The sequence below is a fragment of the Mirounga angustirostris genome, unplaced genomic scaffold (assembly GCF_029215605.1).
Source record: "Mirounga angustirostris isolate CCGP_5_RB_7025 unplaced genomic scaffold, mMirAng1.0.hap1 SCAF_16, whole genome shotgun sequence".
NCBI classification, from domain to species: domain Eukaryota; kingdom Metazoa; phylum Chordata; class Mammalia; order Carnivora; family Phocidae; genus Mirounga; species Mirounga angustirostris.
In genome coordinates, this window is record NW_026991724.1 from 21,169,037 (window position 1) to 21,182,085 (window position 13,049).

Sequence of the window (13,049 nt, forward strand, 5' to 3'; positions counted from 1 at the left end):
TCCCCCTATTTCTTTTTTTTTTTTTTTAAATTTACCCTTTTTATTATTATGTTAATCACCATACATTACATCATTAGTTTTTGATGTAGTGTTCCATGATTCATTGTTTGCATATAACACCCAGTGCTCCATGCAGAACGTGCCCTCTTTAATACCCATCACCAGGCTAACGCATCCTCCCACTCCCCTCCCCTCTAGAACCCTTAGTTTGTTTCTCAGAGTCCATAGTCTCTTATGGTTCGTCTCCCCCTCCGATTTCCCCCCTTCATTTCTCCCTTCTTACTATCTTCTTTTTTTTTTTAACATATAATGTATTATTTGTTTCAGAGGTACAGATCTGTGATTCAACAGTCTTACACAATTCACAGCACTCACCATAGCACATACTATATCTTAGAAATAAGAATCCAAATGATAATATAAAGTGTTTAATTAGAGTATTAATTGATAGTGCCCATTTAAGTAGACATGTGTTTTCAAATAGCAGATATTTTAAGTTATATATAATCAGAAAGATGTTATAAATTATATATAATCACAACAATTTTTACCCTGCTTCTGAATCTGTGTTAGTTTATGTACATATATAGTGAAAGCCTGGACTTAAAGACATAAAATTCTTGCACACGTGTGTGTGTATGTTTACTATAACAAGAAGAATATATTTATTTTTTTAATTATAGGTTACATTGGCAGCAACTGCCATTTCTCCAATAGAAAGCTATTTATTTGTTCCTCAAATTTTATTTATATCCTACATTCTTCTAGGCCCTATTTTAAGATGATGGTGAAAAAGTGATGGTGAAAAGTGGTAAATAATGCAAAGTCTGTACTCTCAGGGAGATCACAATTGAGATCTCAATTCAGTATCTCCTAGATCTGTAAACATAATGAAGGTTAGCACTTGATACATCATTTCTTGGAAAAATCAGGTTGACAGTCAAAAATGGTACAAGGGACCCATCTATTGGCTTAAGATGTGGAATTATCTCTGGGCTAGTGAGGCTAATGCTTTAGAAAATGCATATTTTTTCTGATTCAGAATCAGAGATATTTTCTTAGGAAGATCAGATTTTCTAATACTTACAGTCATAAATGATTTTTCATCTCTTAACTCTAGGTACTTTTTTTTTTTTTTTAAAGATGAAAAGCTTGTGGGAGTCACAATTAGAGTCAATTATAGTTTGATTGACTTACTTTGGCATTAAAACACCTAGAGGAGGTTATTCCTCTATGAAGAAAAAATAAAATTCCATTCCTATGTCTTTCAGATTTAGGGTTTCACTCTTTTCATAGAAAGTAGCCATGGTGCTTGACTGGACATAAGAATTAAAATATACACCACTGAAATGAGACATGAAGAATTCTGAGTGAGAATTGAGAATGACAAAAGGGAGGTGGGAAGAGAGAAAGAGAAAATAAACACAAGATATAGAAAATGGCAATTTAATAAAAATATGCCTAATATGTAGCCAGAATAGTTACTCTCTCAATGTAGTTCTTTATTTTCCTCACATTTTATTATAGTTTCTGTAGCATGCTCTAATTATCAGATATGTATACCTTCACTGCTCATTTTCACTGTTTTCTTGGCTATTTTTGAGTCCTTGCTTTCTTTATAAACTTAAGACAAACTTATCCAAATCCCCTCTACCATTTTGGTCCTTTTGGAATTTTAACAGGAACTGCATTAAATTTTTATTAAATTTGGAAGAACTTACATTTTTATGATATTAAATTTTTCTGTTCAAGTTACCTTTCCATGTGTTATATAGCTTTTTTAATATTAATTTTATGCTTTTCTTCTATTAAATATATCCCTACATATTTTTATTGCTATTGAGAATGGATTTTTAAATTTCCATTTTGCTTATGTTTTTCTGGAGGAGAGAAAAATCTATTCATTATTGTATACTTGTATTAGAATCTACTACTTTACCACACTCTTATTAAACTCTAGTTATTATACTTAAAACCTTAGTCACCACCATGTAGGGATGGTTTGACATATTTTTTAATATGTATGCCAGTTATTTCATTTTTAATTTATTATTTCAGTTGCTAAAACCTTACAGTATCCCTGTTTCTGGTTTGAACTGGTACGGTTTTAGTGTTTTGCTATTTAGTATAATAGTTGCTGTAGCATTCAGTAATCTATCCTTATTGTAGTTAGGTTGTTTCCTTCTATTTTACTTTAAAATGTCAAAATTAAGAATTGTTGCTAATTTTTTCCAGTTTTATTGAGATATAATGGACATATGATATTGTACTAATCCAAAGTGTATAGCAGAATCATTTGATATATGTGCATATTATGAAATGATTTCTATTATAAGGTAACATTCCATCACCTCACATAGTTAACATATTTTTGTTATAAGATCTTTTAAGATCTACTCTCTTAGCAACTTTGAAATGTACAACACAGTATTGCTAACTCTAGGCACCAATGCTGTACATTACATGTAATTCTTAAAAATAATTTTTACATTGCTGTGGTACCATCAAGTCTTTACTTTGCCTAAAAATGACATTCTGTGGATTTTTTCTCTTTATATACTTTTCAATTTATATCTTTACTTTTCTCATTTTCAGTATATGCATGTGGAATTGGGGAGCATGAATTAATGCAGGGGAATTTTCTCAGAGAAGATAGGGAAAAAATGAGCAAAGTAGAAAATAAATTATAAAAAGAACCATTTAAGGAACCAACAGAGATAGAATTTAGATAAAATTTAGAATTGAGATACCTCAGACAGACTGTGACTTGTCTGACATGTAGAGAAAGATATGGACCTGATAGTTTTTCTTTTAGGAAACTGCTATCTTCACCATATGCACAACCCCTACATTCCTCACAACATTAAAACAGTAATTCAGACTGCTGAATGCAAAGATAAGAACAAAGGGCAACCATATTTATGTGTTAGGTCATATGGTTTATATAACTTTTGACTGAAAAGTATTCTAAGATCTCATATCTATTATGTAGCAGTGGTCATTCTAGTGCTGAGTTGTGTCTTAATCATAGCATATTTCCTTTCCATGCTAAATGTTTTCTCCTCATTTTTTATTGCCTTTTAACATCCTCTCACTGCTACACACAGTTTATGAGGATGGGGATTTTCTGCCTGTTTATTCATCACTGTGACTCAGCACATAGAATAATAATAATGCTGGTTATATAACAGTACCCAAAAATATTTCCAGAATTAATTAATGAATTGTAGCAAATATATCAGCTGGGTGGTACAGTGCAATTAAAGACAAAGAATATTTTTAAAAAATAATTATAGTCAGATTAAGTATTGGATGAAACCACCTCAAGTAATAGTGAGTTCTAGTCAGTAGAAGTCTCCTAACAAAGAACTAGAATGTGGTACCGGGATCCAGGTACCAAGAAAATAGTTGGAACGGGTGATATTCTAAAAGTCCTTTCTTTGCTTCTTTTCTATTATTCATTTATTTTTTCCAAACTTTCATATTTGTCAAACAACATACATACATACATGTGTGCATATATGCACATCTATATATGCACGCACTTATCATTTTTTCCTTTGCCCCACCAATGATTTGTTCTCGTTAAAATGGCTTTATGGTTTTGCAGAGTTTTCCAAGATTCATTTTATGTGCCACACAAATGTTTGAAACTTGGAATGACTGCCTTTGGCTTAATTATTTTAAATCATTCTGTAACTTTTATGTAACATAATAAATGTGAACTTTATTTGCTTCTAGTGAAAAAGTTAAATTTTGCATGCATTCATAACTAATGAAAGTACAAAGTAATTAACACTTTTCAATGCTTTCTGATAAGTGCCGCCATAACATAGCAATTAAGCCCTCAAAATCCACAAAGAAGATACAGGAAATTATAGTCTTTAAATTCTATATTAAAATTTGGAAATCTGTTTTAGGTGTCTGTAGAGTATGTATGTGTGTATTAGGTAGAGAAAAAAGTTCAATTTAGTTTAAATTTTTGATTAGGGAACCTACAATCAGGAAGTACTGAATCAATTGTCTAAAATGCACAATTTTGATTTGAGTGTTTTTTTACCAATAAGATATGTTAATATTCTTAATTAAATATGGAACTAAAGCCCTTGAAACAAATTAACATGTATAAACTGTCCCCTCCAAAACCCATCCCACTTCTGTTTTTTAATGTGTAATCAAGAGTCAGGAAGTTTTACAAGTACAGTAAGTTATAAATTACATCTAATTGGATGATTACAAACATTTAGTCTTACTAAAAAAAAAAATTGGTGTTATGATTTTTATTTTGTGTTTTAGTATGGTTTTAGGTATCGTTTATCTAAAATGTTACATGTGGTCTAGCTGGTAAAATAATAACAACAATAATAATCCTGGGCTCTGAATTTGATTGCAGTGGGACAGAGGATCCTGTGGCAAAAACTGCTGATTTAGTCACTCATGGATTTTATTATGATCATGAGGTTAAAGGGCTATCCATTCAATTTCTCTTCATCTCTCTTATTGCAGATTGTAGTATGACAAAGTTGTATTATAGTAGTATGTTAAAATTATAGCATGATAAAATTATAAAAAAATTGGTATCAGTATGATAAAATTATAACTCGAAATGCAGTTTTTCAAGGAAATGAAAGAAGCCTATGATTTTAATGGTAATGTCATAGTAAATATAGGATTTTTTTTCTTTTAAAGTTTATTTCTGGCATTATAATTTTAGCTATGTGGCCTTGAATAGTGGATAAATCTCTCTGTGCCTCATTTCCTCACCTATATACTGCAGATATTGATGATACCTTGGGTTGTAGTGAGAATAGGATATTTTATTAAAAGTACATTGTTTATAATGATGTAATGTATGGGGATTAACATAAGAATAAAAAAAAAAGTACATTGTTTAGGCTGACTGGCACTTAATAAGTTCTGAGTAAATTTTAAATAATACTGTTTTTTCTTTATGATACTCACTTTAGTAGATTCAAATGGAATTATTTATCTGAATTATTATAATTAATCTACTAAAACTTAATCCCAGCCTCAATCTGTATTTCATAAATGGGGATAAGAAGAAATTTCCCCTAATGTGACAATTTGGAATATTATCTTTTGAATGGATTCTAAACTTTAGGATATAATTGTTAAAGATGCCAATATATTTAAATTATAAAAAGTGTATGTATACTTAATATTCTATATGTGTGTGCATGTATATATGTACATGTATATATGCATGTGTAAATGCATATGTGTTTATACACACATGCATATACACAGACATTATAACCTTTTCACGACTTGTATCTGCCTGATTGGACAATTTCTTGTGCTCCCCTCCCCAGTTAAGCTGGGGGGCTGGGGAGAATTTGCTGTGCAGGGAGGGCAGGAGAGGTACAAACACTTCTCAAAGTTGGTTTCTAGTAATCCATTTATATGGAATATTGAAAAGGTCAATGTAATACAGCATGCTCTCTAATTCTTTGAAAATATGAGGCATTAAAATTCTGATGCCTCATTCAAGGTTGTAATGAGAACATAACACAAATTGAACCTATTATTTTGACAGTGATAGTAATGAGAATGGGAAATGAAATAAACTTAATGATACTGCAAGTGACTTTTTTATTTCAAAATTTCCTAACTTCCTTGCTGTCTGTTTTGCAACGGAAACTATAATACACATACATGTACTAAGTTCTTTAAAATAAATGTACCCCATGAAAGAGTGGAACAATAGGATAATTTAAACACTAAAAATATGTTTATGGCTTGTATAAAATCAAACTCATGGAAGACCTCTATTTTCCTTTAATGCTGACTCTCCTCTTAGGAGGGCAAATTTTTGGAAAGCTTTCAAAATAAAAGCAACAAGGGCTTATATAAAATTATAGAACTTAGAGCTGTAAAAGCGACTAATATGTTCAGTATGGTTAAGTCAGGTGAAGAAATAAGTTGAGAGAAATCCTTAAAGCTATGGTGATGGCAGAGATGAGAACTCCACTCTAGATCCCATCTTGTGCCTCACTCATCTCCCTTTCCAAGTAATTACTGGCTGTCTACCATGTGTCAGCAACCACCCTGTCTTCTTTCCATTCATAAAATTAAAAATGAATAAATAAATAAACTATAAATGCTGCTTCTACAAAGAGAAAAGGAATCACAAGATAATTGTGAGGATTTTGCAGCTTTGGAAAGGCAAAGGCAATCCAGTCTTCCTTTATAATGTCTTTAAGAATTATGAACTGTTTGGTTTTCCGGAAGTGTTGGCTGAATACAGAGAAGGATATCTGCTGGCGAATTTGATCAATGCAGAAAACAAAATTGGATTTCTTTATGCCCAAAGTGTACTTTAGATTTAGGCTGATGGACGTCACTGATCAAAGTTGGCTGGGCTCTGCCCATGGCTAAGATGTGATGAATGCCCCTGGATAAGTGTTCTGTACACCTATTTTGTGCTTTGACTTAACTTTCCATTTCAGCTTAAACCAGGGGTAAATAGGTAAACATTTTACTCATGAATCAGGAGACACAATACTTCTTACTTGTCCAAATCAAAGCTACTTTTTATTCTTTTATGATATGGAGTCATAACTTTATTTATTGTCTTATTCTACAAATATTGGGTACCAAACTGCTGTGAGTTTTGATTCAAAAAGTGAGCAAAGGCAGCTGTACTTGCTGGCTTTAGGGAGAGTAATAACAAGTAAGGCAGTAAGTATTGAAGTACTACTTTAGTAGAAGTTAAATTATACCAATGACAAGTGATATATAGCAGAGTTACAAGGAATGATGAAAGTGTATCTTAGGACAATTCATTTACTGCTAGAAGTCTAGGACAGTGGCTGGCACATAGCGGACCCTTAGTGAATTTGTGTTGAATGAATTTGACCCAGTCAGGAATGGCCTACCTAAGGAATTCCTGCTTCAATTCTGCTCTGGGGATGAGGGAAGTTAATTAGTGGAGAGGTTGGGGTAGGGGTTCTGTGGGTCAAGAATTGTGCTGAGTTCAAGGAAGTTAAGAGAGGGCCAGTGTTTCCAAGATCTAAGGAAATTATATGATAACATAAATTCTATGTATGTGTGTATGTGTCTATGTGCATATATATATGTATGTGTACACATATATATACGCACATAGACACATGCACAGTATATATACATAGACACATACGTATTGAATGGAATATTGAATATATTCATATTTATATAGTCAATATAATTTTATATGTAATTCAATATTCATATATTCTCTATACAGAGAGAGAGTTGACAAAAGATAAACAGAGCTGGGGAGCTAGATAGGGATAAGATTGTATAGGGCACTGTGGGCCAAATAATTGGAGAATATCCCAAAGGTAATGGGTAGTCTTTTTTTTTTTTTTTTTTTTTTTAGATTTTATTTATTTATTTGACAGAGACACAGTGAGAGAGGGAACTCAAACAGGGGGAGTGGGAGAGGGAGAAGCAGGCTTCCTGCCGAGCAGGGAGCCCAATGCGGGGCTCGATCCCAGGACTCTGGGATCATGACCTGAGCTGAAGGCAGACGCTTAACGACTGAGCCGTCCAGGCGCCCCAGGTAATGGGTAGTCTTTAAAGTGTTTTAGATGGGGACAGGAATGAATTACCTCATAAGTTTTTTTTTTCCTCTATTTTTAGAAATTAATCCATAATTTCAGTCCAAACTTCTAGCTCACTTAAAGGCACTGCCATTCAGTGTTAAACTGAAAAATTCTGCCCCATTGGCTTGGGACAATTAGGGTAGGATCTAAAAGGAACCTGGAATCTCTGGATGTAAACTTTGCCCCAAATATGTTGAATATAAGAAAGAATGAAAAACATTGGGAAATAGGAAGTGGGGCTGGAGGAACCTAGAAGATAAAAGTGATCTTGAATCCTAGATAGAAGGATGTAACCTAAGACTTGGAGATTGAGAAGTTGGTACTGGATGAATATGCTTAAATGGACACAGAAAATGGAGAATCACAGCCAAAAACATGTACCAGCCTTGCTTGTGTTCAGTGTAGAATAGAGGCAATTTATAATTGGATCAGATCAGAACAACTCATGGAATTAAAACTATGAGAATGTGATACAAAGAAAAAAAAATCCCTAATTCCGTCATACTGGGTAGTAGATCAGAAGCAAATATATACTCAATTATGCATAAGAATACTATCAAATAATATAGTTAATTATTGATTAATGCATTCATTAAAAATATTATCAAATGCTTAACATGTTCTAAGAACACTGGTGAGCTAAACACATTTTGTGTTCCTAATTATCACACCCTGCTATAATCTCTGATGTTTTCATATGCCTCTTCAATTGAGAGTAATCCCCTTAAGTAATTGAAACTAATAAGCCCTATTCTACTAGTTACCGCCACAGTGTAACATCATCATAGAAAATGAGAGTTAAAATAGTCTTTTTGTTTAGGCTGAATCTGAACTCTGTACACATACAACTCTCCTACCCTCAAGTCTCTCCTCAGTCAGACTTGCTCTGAATTTACCACGGTACTTTTAAGCCTGTCATTTAGTGCACCCTAGAGTTACCGATCAACCCACATGTTCAACTTGTCACAACTCAGAAAATTGTTCTAAAATTTATTGAGACCCCCTGATTTTATTTATGGAAAAACTCTGCAGTGCTCTGCAGGATATAGTTCCTTGCTGAAACTTAGGCATCTAGCAGAGGTTCTGAAAGCATGCCCAGCCTTCCCTTGCCTTCTCCGTTTCCTGGAAATGGATCATTTGTCATAGGCCTAAGTTATGTAAGGATCTTTGGCCTAACATCACACAATCACCTCTAGATTATAATATAGCCCTTCATCAGCACTGCTTGGAATGCCTTTTTTTGGGGGAGGGGCATTCAACATGTGAGATTCTTTTGGATATTCACATAGGCCAGAGTGGAATCCCAAGCAGCATGCTTTATTGGATATTGTTTATGACTGTGCTGGTTTCACTTCATTCTTAACATTCTCCCTTTCACTCATGATTCACACCGTACTTCCAATGAGCTTTGTGACTGAACTTTTTAAAGTCTACATGTAAATGGCCCTATTCTAGTTCCTGCCTCTCTCTGACTAGCTTATTAGACTACTCTCACCCTGTACCATAGATAGATAAAAATTACTTGTGTATATATACACGTTTGTGTACACATGTATGTATGTATGTGCGCAAATACCTTCTCTCTCTCACACACAAAATAGGATTCAGAAGAAATTATTTTAAATATTTTTCCTAGAGGAATATTAAAAAAAAAAAAAAAACCTGTAACATTTTGACTAAACCCTGGGTGATATGAGTCTAAAATGACCCCTGCCCTGGAAGGGCCATCAAGCATCTGGGGTTAAATGTTGAACAGAGGGTTGGGTAGGATGATGATTGTGATACTGTGGAGTGAGAGATGTATTGTCATTGACAGTTCATTTCATGATCAGCTGAAAATTCTACTTTCTGTAGATGAACTTGGTATTGGACAGCGCCAGACCTAGTGCCACAGTAGTCCTCAGGTCACTGTTGTCAAAAGTGTAGCAGTCTGGGGCGCCTGGGTGGCTCATTCGTTAAGCGTCTGCCTTCGGCTCAGGTCATGATCCCAGGGTCCTGGGATCGAGCCCCACATCGGGCTCCCTGCTCTGCAGGAAGCCTGCTTCTCCCTCTCCCACTCCCCCTGCTTATGTTCCCTCTCTCGCTGTGTCTCTCTCTGTCAAATAAATAAAATATTAAAAAAAAAAAAAAAGTTAAAAAAAAGTGCAACAGTCTACAAGGAGGGAGACCTGTATCCTAACCCTAATTCTGCAATTCTATTTGAGAAATACTAAACAAACCTATTTCATTCAGTGTCCTTGGATTAAACTCTTCAATGAGTGGGTTGGATTTTCCTCCTTCCTAAATGTGGCTCTATAATCAAACAAGCTAAAAAGAGATTTTCTGGACCTGTCCTATACCACTGAATCAAAATATCCAGGAGTGGAGCCAGAAAGTCAGCATTTTTAGAGTAGGTCTTCCAGATTATAATGTAAAGCCCAGTCTAGGATTTACTACTCTGTAACAGGACAGTGTCAGTGTTGTCTGAGGCTCCATCACCAAGGACCTCTTGCATTTACTCTTTAGCCTTCATATGTATTTACATGTGTCAGTTAGTTAGCTACCATCAAAGTTTTTATGAAGATATTGTTCCTCTTTTTTTCCTTTTCTTCTTCTTCTTCTTCTTCTTTTTTTTTTAATCTTGTAGTAATGCTGTTAGCTCTGCTTGGAAAATACTCTGTTCACTTTTACTGTCTAACTTGTACTATATTTTCATTTTTAACTTGGATATTTCTTCCTGTCTAATGTCAAGACTTGGTTAGAAACACCATGCATGTTTCTATCACATAGTACCCTCTATGTCCCAATCTTTTCATTTACTCTTTGCTGTCTATGTACCTATTTATCACCCTATATACCTTTTAAGTGTAATTGTTTACTTGTATCCCTCAATCTGAGAGCCAGGACTATCTATATCTTACTCAATGCTGTATCCTGAACTCTCATTAGTAGGCCCAGAACAAATTTATTAATGTTTTAATGCTATTTTTGTGATATTATGCATATATATGTTATAAATATATACACATATATACATCTATATATGCACATATATAGATGTATATATATATACTATAGTCAACTAAAGTTTTTGCTCAGCATGTAAAACTCCATGTAATTACTGATATAATTGAAGACAAGAGAAGAAAAAAAATGTGATTTTTCAATTTTGCCCCTTAATGATATTTAAAATAATATTTAAAAAAATAAATCTTTGAAAACTATAAAATAGTCCCTACAGCCGTAACTGCCTCTGTGGACCTCTCAGTTGCCAGAGAGGCACAGTTTGGAAATCAATGAACCAGCCATGTCTCACTTCCCTTCTGAGTATAAAAATCTTGTGATGTTATCTTTCTATGAGTGAGTGCTTTTATTTATTTAATTTTTTATTTTATTTATTTCATTTCATTTTTTGAGTGAGAGTGAGGAAGAGAGAGAGAGAGAGAGCATGAGCTGGGGCTCAATCTCACGACACTGAGATCATGACCTGAGCTCAAATCAAGTCAGATGCTTAACCAACTGAGCCACCCAGGTATCCCCTTACTCATTCTAATTTTCTGCTATTTTATATTGTCTTTATATTTCTATCCTATAATGGGATCTGGACTGATATAATACCAAACAACAAAGAAAATTCAGTAACCTTCTAGTTCAAATTCTTGCTTCCACAGATGAGTTAAATGAGGTCCTAAGATTATAAGTGACTGCCTTAAGATCACAGAATCAATACCACAGACAATAGGGCAGGATTTCTTAACTTTGGCACTATTGACATTTGGGGCTGGATTATTCTTTGTTGGGGGTCATCCTGTATGAATATAAATATGTACAGTCATCAGCAACTCTGGCCACTACCTACTAGATGACAGTAGCACTCACCTGGTGATACATACAAGTGTCTCTTGACTTTACCACATATACCCTGGGGAGCAAAATCTCCCCGGATGAGAATCACTGCTCTTGAAGGTCTAGTATATGAATTTCTCTTTCTTTTCCTTTTGCCCCATCCCCTCACCCCCTGCCACCAACCCAACTTGGAATTCGTCTGCCTCCAACAGGGACAAATTACAACATGCTTTCCTTTTCAGAGATGTCAGAGTATGATAGATTAAAGATGGTTGTAAATTGTGTGTGGGGGTTCAACAACAAATGCACCTCTCATGATGTTGCCTAAATGATGTTTAAGTCAGTCAGAGACCAGAGCTTCCTCTGCTTCTGTATCCCTCCAGAATTCTCTGGTAGTGGCCCCTGTTGCTATAACAGTTTACTGAATAATTAATGAAGTCTGATACTTCAAGGCCTGTTTTTTCAAATAGGTAGGGAATGTCAATCCCTGTTCTCATCAGAATGACTGGGAAAAATATCCCCCACAAAATAGCCCTTTGAGCATAAAACATTCTGCTTGTTGGTTTCAGATACATTCTTCCCAATTCAATGTGTTCTAATGATGACCTGATGTTTATGTGAGGTTATAATTCCTCTCTTGTGGAGACAAATGTGTCATTCACTTTAAAGTCTTCAGAATCATGAAAGCAAGTGGTTCTTGTAAAACACTTTTGTCCACTGACAACTCATGACCCATTCACTGAAGACTTTACTCTGTACTGAGTATCCTGATATGTGTTCAGGTGATTAGAAGATAGAAGATATAATAATACCATAATGAAGGAACTCAAAAGAGTCATGGCCAAGAAAGAAAAGCAGACATAATTGTGACAACTGTTATGATAGACATAGCCTCTAAGTGCTGAATGTAACATATGACAAGAGAGAACTGAAATATGACTGGCACACAAAGAAGTGGGTTATATTCTATGCTGACTACACATTATGTGCAAAGGCAGAGAGGTGTTAGCACATCTTCTTTATTTGAATGGCTAAAAGATATTTAGTATAAAATAATGAACATAATAATGTAATGATAAATTGTAGAATAGAGGAATAGTAGGGGGCAGTCAAAAAAAAATTCTGCTTCCATCTAGATAAGGGTTTTCTATTTTAAGGAGAATGCACAGTTTTTTTTGTGGCAATGAGAAATCACTAGAGTTTTAAGCAGAGAGGTGAAATGATAGATCTAGGGTTTTTAAAAATCATTCTGAGGAGTTAAAAGGAACACCAGATAAAAAGCTAGCATAATAGATGAGAAATAAGATGACAAAAGCTAAAGTAGAGAGGAAACAGCAGATAGAAAGAGAAGACTAATGGAAAAAGAACAATAGGGTGGGGAGGTGAGAAATATATAGGGAAAAAAAATCTAAGGATGAACTGATGGACTTTGGTTGCTACTTAGACATGAGGATAAAATAGAACATGGAATATGGGGCAGGACAAGATGGAGGGCTGAAGGAGAAAATAAATAATTTAATTCTGGTCATGGTCACTTTGAGGCACCTGTGAGATGCCTAGTTTAAGATGCTCAATAGAAATGTCTGAAACTCATGGGAGAAGACTTAGCTAGAG